This window comes from Canis aureus, chromosome X (assembly GCF_053574225.1).
Source record: "Canis aureus isolate CA01 chromosome X, VMU_Caureus_v.1.0, whole genome shotgun sequence".
NCBI classification, from domain to species: Eukaryota; Metazoa; Chordata; class Mammalia; order Carnivora; family Canidae; genus Canis; species Canis aureus.
This window is the reverse complement of record NC_135649.1, coordinates 113,699,606-113,714,533: the sequence shown is the minus strand read 5'-3', so window position 1 is coordinate 113,714,533 and position 14,928 is coordinate 113,699,606. Positions and strand designations below refer to the sequence as shown.

The window sequence follows — 14,928 nt, the reverse complement described above, 5'->3', positions numbered from 1 at the left end:
TATGTAAATAACTGGGTTAGAGTCACTTAGAGTGAAGTGTTAGTTTCTTCTTCCTCCTGAAGGTGTTGGTTATAATTTTTAGCAGAAATGTACCCTAGGCTAGCAGGTTTGGGGTTAAATTGGTTTCATGTTCATTGTCAATATTTGCCTTTTAATTTGATGTAATGAGTAAAGCTAGTGGGGAAGTCCACCCAGACGGGATCTTTTTCAAGAAATGCATGCAGGATCTTCGTCCTGAAGTAAGGGGACAGCTAGTCACAGTGCCAGCTGAAGCCTTTCACTAACACCTCTACTTTATGATGCATCACAGAACTGGTGATTGTAAGTTTTTTTTTTGTTTTATTTTTTTTTAATTTTTAAAAATTTTTTTTGATTGTAAGTTTTTATTTGTACACTTGAACTTTATGAATAGCCCCCAAGAATGCCATACTAGTTTATTTATTTCATTAGTTAAAAGCTAGATTTCAAAGGGAGAATCCCTGAAGAGAGGTAGGAGAGGATGAAAGTGTAGTACTGTTTTGAATTTTAATAAAAACAGTCAATAGAATGTAAGTTGATTTTATCCATTACTACTCAAAAGAGAAAACCCTAAAGGCATATATGTAAAATTTTAACACATCTTTACAGTGTTTGGAAATACCATTCATTCATTTGTGGAGTATGGAATTTGACTCACACAAATTAGTCATTTTTGGAGAAAGAGGTGAGTGGGCCCACTAGTGTATCTGAGGCTTATTTTGTAAGAGGGTGACCCAGGAGGACACTACGTGATGTGCTGGAGAAGAGTGTCTTCCCTGTGGGCCAAATATGATGCTGCTGAAGGTGGTGCTGCCTGGCTGATGGACTGGTTATCACCTGCCTGTGGTAGGCCTGGGCAGACTTTGGACTTCTCTAAATGTAATGCCTGCTCTACTCTGGAGCAGTCTTCCTGATACTTCAGAAATTTCTACCTGGCCCTCTATTTATTAACAGACCAAAACTATAAGACCCTGTAAATATATGCATTATACACAATGTAATTCAGGGACATGTTTTAGGAAAATTAGTAAGTGTATGAACCAAGGCCTCCCCACCATTATCTATTGACATGACCATCACTGGTAAACACAAGATAGTCAGGATCCCAGATCTCACTGCACAGTCTGTCAAATGCATCAGGGAACTCAATTAAAACGAAGCTAAGCCTGATGATATCTTGACAGAGAGCCATTATCTCCTTTGGAAATAGGGATATACAAATTCCAAGTCATTACAGCCTAGGAATGGTTTCCTATTAAAAGATAGGAGGGGAAAAGATTGAAGACTACAAGGCCAAGAAAGCACTCTCAAAGTTTTTGTCCTTGACATCTGACCTTCCATTCTTGGCCCCATTCAGAGCTCTCTTCTCAAGACAATCCCCCATCATCACCCTTACTTTTCCATCATGGATGAATGTCATCTAATAAAATAATAGAAAACAAGTGCTTTGGTGAATCGCTTTTGCCATGTTGGCCATAAATTTCAAGAAATATTTATATTTGCAGGCTGACATTTTAAAGAGATTTATCACCATCCAAGAGAAGAAACACACCTACCACTACATCTATTGTATGTGTTGCTACAATATGGTGCTGGTGACTTGGTAATAATCTACAGCTCATGCTGTAGTAGGATTTATCCAAAATGAATAGATTTCCCTTTCTTCCACAAGATATGTAACATGCTATTGACCATGTAAAGAGGCAAGTTAAAACTGAGTTACTAAAAGTTGAGTTTTTAGAATATCTATAGTGTTCACTTCAAAAAGTGCACATTCTTCTTTTATTGCTAAACCTTTTTTTTCTATTTATTGCTAAACCTTTCTTCTATTTATTGCTAAGCTTTTCTTCTTTCTGAGACAGCAGGAATGTGCCAAAGATTACAGTCACATAAGTGCAACTTTTACGTCAAACGTATGTATTCCTGAAAGAGTTTTTTTTTTCCATTAAGAGGGGGGAAATGGCCATTCCTTTTAAACACTGGGAGCATAAGACATTCTAGTAGAAATCCAGCTGCTTCTTGAGGTAGGTGTGCAAACAGTGTTTTTTATCTTCTCTCTCACATTGAGCAACAAGCTCAAACTTCAGATCATATAATCAGCTATAAATTGTTTTATTAAAAGTTTCTCTAGTATGGATTTCTTCAAATCCTTTTATTTTTATCAGGAAAAAAATTGTAAGCAGAAAAAGTACTCAAATAATGTAGGAAGAAGTGCAAATTAGTCTCAGCATATGCTTTCCAATCATGTTTCCATTTTGTAAACAGCATTACAGAAAGCAAAACTTAGCATAAATGGGTGAATTTCAGGTCTTATTGGGCTGATATCTAAAAGCAGATAAATGGGGTGCTCGCTTCAGCAGCACATATACTAAAATTGGAACAATACAGAGAAGATTAGCGTGGCCCCTGCTCAAAGATGATGTGCAAATCTGTGAAGCATTCCATATTTTTATGTACTTTAAAATTATGTTCAGTTCTTTGCTTTAATAAAGTTACCCTTCTATAAAAAAAAAAAGAGCAGATAATGGGATGCAGTTCTTTCTGGACCTCTGATATGCATAGTATCAGTTACTACTTGGAAAAAAAAAACTCATACCAAAAGAGATCTGGAATTGACCTTTCTTGCCTTCTTTGTTCCCTCTGGCATAGTTATCTTGTTAGTCACATGCACCACTCACTCGGGGAAAGGGCCATTTTAGTATGGCTGCTGAGTGTCATATAATGTGCTTCCAGGAAGCACCAATATATATGGAATCCTCTTTTACAAAGCTACACTTTGCACTGGGAATTGGAAGGCAATTTATTTTCAGTCTTTCTTTTTCTCTTCTGCTGGAAGGTTCAACCAGCCCTTCCAAGGTAGTCGCCCCGTGGGTCATCTTCCTAGCAACACCTCAGCAAACAGAATATTTCTTTTTTCCTTGAACAAGCTACGATTCAGGTTATTGAGCAGACTGAAGATGTTCTTGTAAGGCTGTTTTGAATCGAGCTCTTTATTCTGGATGCTCCTTCTGTAGCTCCTACATGTGGGGTTACCTTAAGGTTTCTCTTCAACTTGAAATGCTGCCACGTTCTAAGGTTCGTGGGCTTTTTCTACCAAATTCTGACATCTGGGGTGCACTGGCTACACCCAGAGAGAGGTAGATGACCTCTCTGAGACCTCTAATCTCTTCTTTCTTGTCCGGATGGGCCAAAATTAGTAGTTGCTTACGGCAGGGTGGACATGTTGAATCTCCGGTCTGCTGATGCCACTGAGCAGCGTATTGAGCCTTTGGTCATTTATAAAATAAAGGTCATAATTCTTACCTTTCAGAGATTTTGTGAGAGTTTAACATGATTGATTTCATATCTACATAGAGACAGATATATAAAACCCTCTTGCAGGTGCTTCATATCTTTGGTTTCCTTAAATTTTTACTTAAATTCTAGTTAGTCAACACACAGCATATTAGTTTCAGGTGTACAGTTTACTGATTCAACACTTCCATACAACACTGGGTGCTCATCACGACAAGTACACTCCTTCAACCCCATCACCTATTTCACCCATCCCTCCATCCACTTCTCCTCTGGTGACCATCAGTTTTTTCTCTAGAGTTCAGAGTCTGCTTCTTGGTTTGCATTTCTCTCTTTTATCCTTTGTTAATTTGTTTTGTTTCCAAATTCCACATATGAGTGAAATTATATGTATTTATCTTTCTCCGACTGACTTATTTTGCTTAGCATAATACTCTCTAGCTCTATCCATATTGCTGTAAATGGCAAGATCTCATCCTTTTTACGGCTGAGTAACATTCCATTGTGTATCTATAACACTTCTTATTTATCCATTCATCAGTTGGTGATGGACATTTGGGCTCTCTCCATAGTTTGTCTACTGTTAATAATGCTGCTATAAACATGAGGTAGCATGTATTCCTTCAAATCAGTATTTTCCTATTTTTTGGGCAAATACCTAGTAGTGTAATTGCTGGATCGTAGGGTAGTTCTTTTCTTCACTTTTTGAGGAAACTCCATACTGTTTCTCAGAATGGCTTGCCTTTCTGAAAGGGCTCTTGCCTTTTTATGGGCTCCTAGAACTGGTAGTGATGGCTCCTCTTAGCCCCTCTAGAGGGCAGCCCCAACTAGTATCCCTGAAGAGCCATCAAGTTTGACCAGCTGTGTGGCATATTTCTGCCCAGATGTCTCACTTTTTAGCAATAAGTGGAAAGTCTTGCAGGGGCCTAATGGAGCAAGACTGGGTGATACTAGGAAGTGTTTCTCTAGAGCTGATACTCTATATGCTGCATCTTGAAACCTAGTCCTACAGTGACCCAAGAGAGCTCACCAAGCAGGCAATAATCGTTGTTTCTTCTGTAGTGCTGAACTTTGCTACCAGAAGAACTAGGCAAGAATTCCTGGGCTGAGAATCATAGAATTCAAACTGAATCACAGATAGTCTCTATTCACTCAAGCCCACAGTCCAAACTAAGTGCAATAATGATGCCAGTTTGTTTATGCATGAGCACATTCTCTGTTATGGATTGTTTAGCCTACCATGCTGTTCTATCCAACTCTTTATGCCCTTTCTTTCATTGCTCCTTACTTTAATTCTATTGACCTTTCAAACTTTAGCTTAAAACCCATCTGTTACACCAAACCTCTCCAGAGCACTCATCTCAGCCTGAAGTTATGTATCTCTTCTTTGAATTGCTGTTGGTACAGTCATGCATTAGCATGTGATTATCATCATCCTCTCAAAGAGCCATTTAAAAATTTCATTGTTATTTAATGAGAAACATGTATCAGGTTTATTTTCTCAAAAAAGATGGTGAACCTTTTGAGAGAATACATTATACCTTTTTTGTGTGTGTGTCTGCCATAATGCCTACAACAAATATCTTAGTGGGTATGATATTTCCATTTGCATAATGGCTTCTTCAAATACCTGCAAAGCATCAACTCTCTAAGATTTCTGCTACTGGAGAAGGTCAAGTGGATATGAATAATCCAACATTTGAATTATTCAAAAATCATTTATATTGAGTTTTGGAAGATATTAGTGGCAGCTACATTCTTTCCCTAATAAATGATTTATAAAAAAATAATAGTAACACCAACACTCACTAGGACTTTATACTTTTCAGAGCTTAGCTCAAACTAATAATGATTCATTCATATTCTCTGAGCACCTGTAACAGAAGGTGAGAAGATGAGGCCCAGCCAAGGACTGGTTATAAGAAAAGTCTAGAGAATCTAGTTTCTTAGGTACTCCACATGGTACCCACAAGCATATTGGCTTATACCTATGCATTTGCCACATTTCACTTGTGTTTATCACTGATAATAGTTGATAAGTTATTGAGAGTAGCACACAGCCTACATTCACATTCTGGTTCTCCCATTTCCTAGCTGTGTGATCAATGACAACTTACCTAACCTCTCTGTACTTGAGGATACTCCTGAACAAAATAGGAATAATAACAGTGCATATTTCATAGATTTTATGGTATGGGACTTAAAAATTATATATGTAAGATGCTTAGCACAATGTCTCAAATGTTAACGAGAGAATGAGCAAGTACGACGATGCAAGAGAGGAAGAGAGTCGCTAGAGGTTTTATTTTCTTCTTTTATTCTCCTAGAATCCAAAGTGTAAAGAATACCAAAGAAGGAGAAGTAACTAAATGTAAAGACTCAAGCCATGTTCTTCTCTTGGGAGAGAATGATAAGAAAGAAAAAGTAGTACAAACCCAGTGCAAGAGCAACTTGTAAATGGGTACAAAATTTCCAAGGGTAAGCCATCGGAGGGCTTACATGTAAACAACACAGAGTGGCTCAACCAACAACAAATGTTTGACTTCCAGAGGCTTCCAGAGGGTGAACTTTGTGCCTAACTTGATTTAGGCCAACTGATGATATCATTGAATTCCTGCTATGATGTTGGGGCTGGTGACCCCAAGTTTACTTAAGAGCTCAAGGTTTTGGATGGGGAGGTGGGACACAGGTACAAACATAACTACAACGTGGTGTAGGAGGAATGTGAATAAAAAAGGAAGCAAGAGTTTAGGCTATCACATAAAAAGTGCCAAACGAGGGCTACAGGAAGAAGATATCATCAAGGTCCCTGAGAGAGAACTGCCTAGTGAAGGGGTGATTTCAGCCAGACACTGAAGGTGGAGTAGGAGGTTAATATAAGCATGCCATAGCAATGTGTTATATAAAAAGAACACGCACTTTTGCCTCAAATAGGCCTGAGGTTAGAAGCCAGGCTCCATTCTTCATGAGATGCATTTACTAAATAATACATATTTTCAAGACTATTGCGGGAAATATTTGTTAAGTATCTAGTATGGTGTCTGGCATATGGTATAGCCTCAAATACAATAGCTACTATATTGGTAACCATACAGTCTTGGAGTATTTTTAAAAAGAGTTTATTTATTTATTCATGAGAGCCACACAGAGAGAGGCAGGGATAGGCAGAGGGAGAAGAAGCAGGCTCCCTGCAAGGAGCCCAATGTGGAACTTGATCCCAGGACCCGGGATCACGACCTGAGCCAAAGGCAGACAATCAACCACTGAGCCACCCAGGAGTCCCTTGGAGTATTTTTTTTATGAAGATGTCACCTTAAGTGCTGGTAAGCACAGCTGTTTCACAGTTTCTCTCTCTGAACCTGAGTAGCGGTGGTAAACATCTGCAGGGATTTCGGTGCTCACCTCCCTGGAAATACCACAGGGAAAGGGCAGCCCAAATTTAGAGTATCCAGAAGCCCATGACAGAAGTAAAGGAACAGGCTCAAGCCAGTCGTGACAGCAAACGTCAAGGACAGTCAAGGTCCTTGGGAAGGGCTGATCTATACTGAACAATAAATCTGGGACACTTTGCCTTTATCTTTCGTTCCTCCTTCTTTTTCTTCAAAGTGCTTTGCTCTTCCCATCACTGGATAAAGTCAGCAGTCCTATCAAACTCCCTCAACACTAAGATTTAAGGGATGCATTAAGTCATTCTCCCCACAGACACTGGCGTTGAAAATATTTCAAGGGATGGGAAATGTCTAATTTAAAGCATGCATGTCTGAGAGTGGGGGTTTGGATATTAGCACTCAGTCAACAGTGAGGTTGAGAGTGGGGTGGTGATGACCAGAACTACCAAATTCATTTGAAAAAATTTATATGGAGAAAGGCATGGTGGAAGGAAAAGGTGCTTGCATTTACAATCAGGGGAGCTGCCTTAAAATCCCAACTCTGGCACTTTTCAGTTATTGACCCTTGTCAGGTAATTTTGCTTTCTTGTTCTCATTTTTCTTCAATGAGTAATGAGAATGAGAGTCCTTAACTTATACAGGATGTTGTGAGGGTTAGACAAGCACTTCTCAAATTGAATGTGTACACAAACGACTTGGGCATCTTGTTAAAATACAGTTTCGGATTCCGCAATTCTGGAACAGGGCCCAAAGTTCTGCATTTCCAAAGAGCTCTCAGATGGTGCCAAGGCTGCCGATCCAAGTACCACATCCTGAGTAGCAAGAGGCCGGTAGATAATGTAATTAATGATCAAATGGGCTTTCTTCCCAGATACTTTGGTGGGAAGAGATCATTTCTCTTTGTAACTGGCTTGCTACCAGTTACAAAAATGAAGTCAAGTTGAGGCTGGAGAAATGTGGAGAAGAAAAAACTGCTCTCAGAGTTTGGGGAGGGAGCTACTGCTTAATCGGAAAGGATGTAAAGTGTATTTTTTCATGTGGGAAGGGAGCTGCTCAGCAATGGCCTGGCCAGGGCTGCTTGAGGGGAGGCCACCGGTATTGAGTTTTCCTCACCTAAACACCAAGCAATGGCTGCCTGTGTTTCCTAATGAGGGCTGTCTAGCTCCAGTGCGGCTGTTGGCTGCTATTCATTGGCTCCCTTTTCACCGGGTTGTAAACATGACTGATGTTTATTTTAAGGAAAATTATCTCTTAGTTTTGGTGTTCTCATATTTCATTTTCTTTCTACAAATGGGAGCTGGAGTTATAAAAGTTTGCTTCATAAATGATCTTTCAGAATTCCTCCTGCCCTACACTTCCTCCTTTCTCTTTACTCTTCCTCATCATGTCTGCCCAGCTAACGACAGTAAACTTACATTCTTGAGGAACTTAGTCTAGTATCAACGCAGCCACATCATTAACATTGCCTCATTTACAGACTCAACTATCCTCAATGGTCAAAAAACACCGTGTTTCTATACAGGGGATTAAAAACCTTCCTCTTGACCTAGAGCTAGTTCCTTTTAATCAGCTGGGAAAGTGCAGGCATTCCATCCAGGGCAATATGACCTCCTGAGTCTATGCACAAATTGTTGATAAACACTTGTAAAGCACCATGTCAGGTGCTCGTCATGCACGAGACATTATAGAGGAGATAATGAGAGCGATCAAAAAGGAAAGCCGAGTTCACCTCTAGCAGGATGGAGAAGACAATGTGAAGGAGGTAAAGGGGAGGGAGGAGAAGTTGGCTCAGGGTTCATTTGCCTGGGTGGACAGGCAAATAGGTGTTTCATGTGCAAAGTGAAGATAGGTTTAGTGAGCCTGTAAAATGAATGAAAAATTGGGTTAAAAGAGTTTTTTTGTAATTGAAAAAGTTAATCCTCAACAACATGTTTAAAAAATTAAGGGGTGTTTAAAAAACACATTTATTGAGGTAAAACTGACATATAATATTTAAGAAGTACAGTTGAAGTTTTGACATTGTGTATACACCAGTGAATCTACTACCACTGTCGAAAAGATGAACATACCCATCACATCTCTTTCCCTGTGGCCCTCTGTAATCCCTCTCCCTGTCCTTCCCATCACATCCCCCAGCCCCAGGAAATTACTGATTTGCTTTCTGTCACCATACTTTGAATTTTATATCAATAGAGTCTAATAATATATACTTTTTTGATCGACTTGTTTCACTTTGCATAGTTATTTTATGGTTCATCCATGTTGTGTGTTCATTCTTTTTATTGCTAATATTCCATTATATGAGTATGTCATTGTTTATACATTAAGCTGTTGATAGACATTTGGGTTGATTCCAATTTTGAGCTATAACAAATAAAGCTTTGATGGTAGTCTTTGTGTAGGCATATACTTTCTCTTTATCAGATAAATACCTAGGAGTAGGATGGTCAAATCATAAGGTAGGTGTTTAACTTTTTAAGAAATTGGCATGAACGGTTCTCCAAAGTGGTTGTATATTCCCACCAGCGGGATATGAAAATTCCTGTTTCTCCATATCCTTATAAACATTTACTATGTTCAGTCTTTGTTATCTTAGACCTTTGAATAGGTGTAGTAGTATCTCATTGTGGTTTTAATTTCCATTTCCCTAAGGACAAATGATATTGAGCATATTTTTATTGCTTATTTGGCGTCTGCATGAAGTGCTTTCTTTGATGAAGTGTCTGTCCAATCTTTTCCCCATTTTATATTGAGACATTTATTTACTTTTTAAGTTTGAGAGTTTTAAAATATATTTTGGGTGCAAGCCTTTTATTAGAGAAAAGGTTTGCAAATAGAGAGCTAGCACTTCAGTGGATTCAGAGGTGAATAAGAGCTAGACTCTGCTTATAGGAGCTCACATCTCAAGGAAGGGATGAGGACAATAAAAACTAATTGCTGACCACTGTGGGAGCTACACTCAATACCTTTGCCATGGCAGTGTAGAAGAGAGTACAATAAATTTCACTCAGGAGAGCTTGGAGAGATTGCCCAGAGGAGGGGAACTTAAAGCTTTGTTTTGAAATGTGAAGAGTCAGATGAGTGAAGAACATCTGTAAGAGAACATTCTAGGCAAAGAGTATCTATCTGTGCAAAGGCAGGAAGGTAGGTTTGGGAATCATGAGTTCTGGGTGACCAGAGGGAATAGGGGAGAATGAAAAAGGGTAGAGCGAGGAAGGCTGAGACTAGCTTGTCAGATTGTGGAACGTTTTGTAGATTAGGTTTAAGAATCTGAGCTTCATCTTCAAAGCAATAGGGAGTCCAGTAAAGGGTTTTAAGTTTCTGAGTAAAATGGTCAGATTTGCATTTTAAGAAAATGTCCTGCAGTGATAGAGAAGGATTAGAGGATAATGAATTCAGAAAGAGTGACAAGAACCTAAACAAAGCAGTAATAGCAGTGACAAGGGAGAGGGAAATTGGATTCTCAAGATATTTAAGAGGAGTGATAGCTGTTGGTAAATGTTTAGATGTTATGGGTAAGGTGCTATAAAAGCTGACTCCCAGGTTCTGGTTGAAATAATGGGATGATTTGGGGGCACATTCATTACATCCAGGAATATATGAATTGGCACAGGAGAGGTGGGGAGTATTAGGGGTTCAGCTTATATCACTGATTCATTTATTTAGCACATTTTTACTGAGTTGCTACCAGATGTTAGGAACTGGGAATCTGATGAAGATCAGAGTAGATGTTATGATAGCCTTCACAGAGTAAAAAGTCTAGCATGGAAGAGAGACAATGGAATAGTCCCACAAGTGTGTAATTTAAAACAATTGGCTCTGAATTGCCTAACATAAGACAATAGGGTTTTTGGATAGTGCATTCAGGTGGATCGCAGTCTCAAGAAACACAACCTTGAAGAAGTAAAGTTTAAGAGGAAATCTGAAGGAGGTAGGCTGAAAAAGATCAAAGAATAATGTTTAAAATAGAAGGAACAAAGCAGGTTAAATACTCTGGGTCATCCAGGGAGAGGTTTCCAATAAGTAGATAGAAACATCTACCCAGAAACAAGGCCTCAGATGGAGAAGTTATCAATCCGTGGGGGCAAGTAAAAGCATGGCTGAGCATGAGAACTTTGAGAAAGGGTTGTAGGATCTGGAAAGAGTAAGACTGACAGTTGACCTGTGGCATATCAATATTTAAAGTGCAGGGCAAGTAGGAGAGCCAGTTAGCTAAAGAACAAGGAAGAACAGTCAAGTATCTAAAAGAAGAGGGATAAAGCCAAGAAACAGGAAATTCATGACAATGCCCAGTGGGTGGAAATGACTGTTCTGGTTTATGTTATTCTCCTTCCCTCACCCTATGTGCTCAACCGACCGAGCCACCCAGGTGCTCCTGGTATTAACTGATTTTTTTTATTGTCTCTTGTCAAGCTGAACCAGGTCCCTGCCTCATTCTTTTCAAGGAAGGTGTGCACGTAAAGAAAGATATTTTTTTTATTGGTTCTAAACATTCTCAAGGGAACCTGTTCTGTCATTTTCCCCTTTGCCTGTTATTCAGAAGAGTGAGTTTTAATTTTGGAGTCATGCAATCACTTTCCAGCGTATTTTAAATGTAATTACATTTCAAATTGTGTGCTTTGTGAAATGAGTCAGAATCTTGTAGCCATTTCTTTTCTTCTGGGAAGAAAAATCAAGACCCCCCAAAGAGAAGGTCCTCCCACTCTGTAATAATGGCATGCATGTGTACCTAAGAATGTTTTTTAGGCAGGCTTGCTGTAAAGCTCAAACAAACTACTGAAAGAAAAACTATTACCCCTTTCCCTGCCTCCTTGCTTCTATGAGTTAGTCTTTCAAAGTCTAACTCGTCTTCTGAATAAAGTTAACTCCAATATTATAGTCCTCAACCCATTTCCCTTGTGTTAATAACAATCATTTCCTAAGAACCTGATATGTATCATGCACTATGCTAAGCATTATTGAACAATGCATTGCCTTGCCTAACTTCAAGCAATTTTGTGAGGTAGATTTATGACACTCATGTTATAGAGGAGGAGGCTGAGTCTTAGAGATGCTAAATGATTTGCCAGATCTGCTGAACTCCAAGATATTAAACAAATAAAGGTCACTTTATCACTCAGGATATGCCCAGTTATGCTGCAGTAACAAATAAGCCACATCTCTTAATAGCAAATGTTTGTTTCTCACTCACATGGCATGTGCATCTAGGCCAGTTCTGCTGAATGTCCCCTTGGCCCATGACCCAAGCTGTCGAGGATGTCACAATCTTGAAATTTGTTGACTGTCAAGGTGAAGGGAAAGATGGTTTTGTACCAGCAGTTGAATGCTTTGGCATAGAAGTGACAGGTGCACAACTCATTGGCCAGAGCTAGTCACTTGGCCCCACCCAACCACAAGCCATTCAGAAAATGCAAGCTGACTTAGGACTTGGAAGGCAGAAGAGTACAAAGCTGAAGTAAAGTCCACAAAAGTTATGGAAGTTCTATTAGGTTTCTGCATCCACTTCGGTGCTTGCATTCTAAATTGTAGCTGATAAAGATATTAAAATTGTATTGCAAAAGCAAAACCAAAATGAGCTATATCACTTTTAAACCCACTAGGATGGCTATAATCAAAAAGACAGAAAATAATAAGTGTTGATGAGGATGCAGAGAAATTGCGATCCTTATACTTTGCTGGTGAGAATATAAAATGGTACAGTCACTTTGGAGAATAGTCGGGCAATTCTGTAAGTGCTAAACATGGAGTTATCATGTGACTTAGCAATTCTACCCTAGGCATATACACAAGAGACATGAAAATATATGTCCACACAAAAACTTGTACACTAATGTTCATAGCAGTGTTATTCAGAATAGCCAAAAGTGGAAATAATCCAAGTGTCCATTATCACCTAAAAAATGGATAAACAGATGTGATGTATCATTACAATGGAATATTACTTTAAAAAACAAAATGATGCAGGATTGATACATGCTACTACTTGCATGAACCCTGCAAACATTATGCTAAATAAAATAATCCAGTCACAAAAGATCACATATTGCATTAATCTACTTATAAGGGATGTCAGAAATAGGCAAGTCCATAGACATAGAAAGATCAATGGTTACCTAGGACTGAGGGTGTTGGGAGGAAATGAGGAAATGAGGAAATGAGGAAATGAGGCTGTTAAGGACAACTGACACTGAAATCATGATACTGTCCCTAGAATAGATCCATTAGGAATGGTAACATCTGGCATGAGGGAAGTACCTCCCAAGCAAGCATCCTGCAGACTGATGAAAGACTTTTATTAGGTAAAATTGGGTTTAAATGAGAGAGGGGAAGAAGGGAGATGAAATAGGTTTATTGTTACCAACCCAAGGAGGCAGATCTCGAAGGGGAAAAAATAACATTGAAAATCTTGCTATTATGTTAAACTATGATGAATTTATCATGTATAGAAACTAATCTGTATTTTGGATTTTTAAAATTCCTCTTCTGAAAAAGTGTTATGAACTTGGAGCTATGTTATTTGAGCACCCTCAATTTTTTAATGGCATACAGAATTTTGGATCTCAGAAATAATTTTCTATGTGAACTAGACACATTCCAAAGTGGAAATCAAAGTTTTTAATTAAGACACGAAACTGCCAATAATAAAAATGAACAAAAATAATTACTTTGTGAAAATTCTGTTCAAGAGATGTGCATGTAACCTCATGAAATACAGTGCTCAGAATGTCTCAGAAGCCAAAACTATATTTATAATTCTGTCCAGTATGAGACATGCTCTGATTTGAAATGGTCTCAAGACAATGCAACCAAAGTGTTAAATAACTGATATTTGCAGACAAAAATTTGCCTTAGAAAAGATGACCTTCTTGGGACAGAACCAATTGAGATAAAGAAGAAGACCCTGGCAAAAAGCCCAGATCTAAAATCTTGGGAAAAGATCAACTACTCTTTCCTGTCTGGAACATTTAATATTTTGACTTGAAACTGTAAGAAAGTTCACGGGGGCGGGGGAGACCTGTGGGTAAGGGCTTCTGCCTCCACCCCCACCCCTTCAATGAAGGGTGATTCAAAATTGGGGAAGTTAAAAAAAAGATTAAAAAAATTGGGGAAGTTCCCCAAGAGAAATTTGGCTAAATGAAATTTGATTTTAAAATACTTGAGAAGAAAAATTCTCTAGCTTCCTTAGACAAATTAAAAGGGATCCTGGGAGAGGGAAGGGCAAACAAGAAATATAGCTCAAATAAGAAATTTTTGAGGATATTAGATCCCCAGAAGGGAAGAGGGATTAAATCCTTTCACAAGGTAGATTTAAGATAAAACCCCCACCCCAACCTTGAACAGAGTGGCAGCTATTAACAGAATGATACCTCAGGAGACCTATAAGTGAATCCATGTGGCTCTCAGATACAGATGTTGCCTCTACCTGAAACCAGATGCTAATTAAACATGAGTATGAAAATCTCTTACCATATCCCAAGCAAGCAGGCAACCAACACGGTTAAATTATTGCAAATCATAAATTCTGAAACACACAGACTACCAAACTATTAAAAATAAATTACTTGCTTCTGGCTCCTTCCAAGTAGGAATTTCAACATGCAGTAGACCTGTTTAGATTTGGGAAAGCTGTATCTCACATTTTGAGATCTTATTATGCCCTATTCACCAAGTTCTCTAGAAAAGAATGACTGATCATTCCTTGTCTGTAGTAATTATATACAGAATTAAACATTAGAAGGGCTAAAATCCCTGCAAAATGTTGAACAATCGCATCAAAATATTCTATAGCTACAATTTGCTAAATTCTCATATTTGTTTTACATGTGGATTAAAACTTTTGGAATATGTCCAAAAATGTTGGAGGAATTGACTGTACAGGGATTTGGGGATATTTAAATGTAATATGATTACAGAATTACAAATGAAATGTGCCATAATCCAAATGTGCTAGTGTTTTCTGAGTCGGCACTTATAAAATACAGACAATTTATAGAAATTTCTCTACCTGAACTCTTGGGATTAAGTTTTATAAGTGTCTCTAATTTCCCAATATCAATGTGGTTGTATTTTTTAACACTTTTGGTTGGTGTTTGAAAAGGTAGACTGGTACAACACTGAGATAAACAATTTCAGTATATTTCATGTCAGTTATCTATTGCCATAGTAACGCTACATGACAAAAAAACCCTCAGTAGCATAAAACATTAAGTGTTTATTGCTTATACAT

The 14,928-nt window shown here is 38.4% G+C and overlaps 1 protein-coding gene and 1 non-coding gene across 8 annotated transcripts in view; one reads left to right on the top strand and one right to left on the bottom strand.

Moving 5' to 3' along the window:
• LOC144308047 (uncharacterized) overlaps positions 1–14,928 on the bottom strand; it is a 404,506-nt gene that overhangs the window by 61,040 nt on the left and 328,538 nt on the right. The gene's annotated exons all lie outside the window — the stretch shown is intronic.
• Positions 2,363–2,469, top strand: LOC144309236 (U6 spliceosomal RNA). The gene has a single exon (XR_013375298.1). It is a non-coding gene; the product is annotated as a U6 spliceosomal RNA (small nuclear RNA).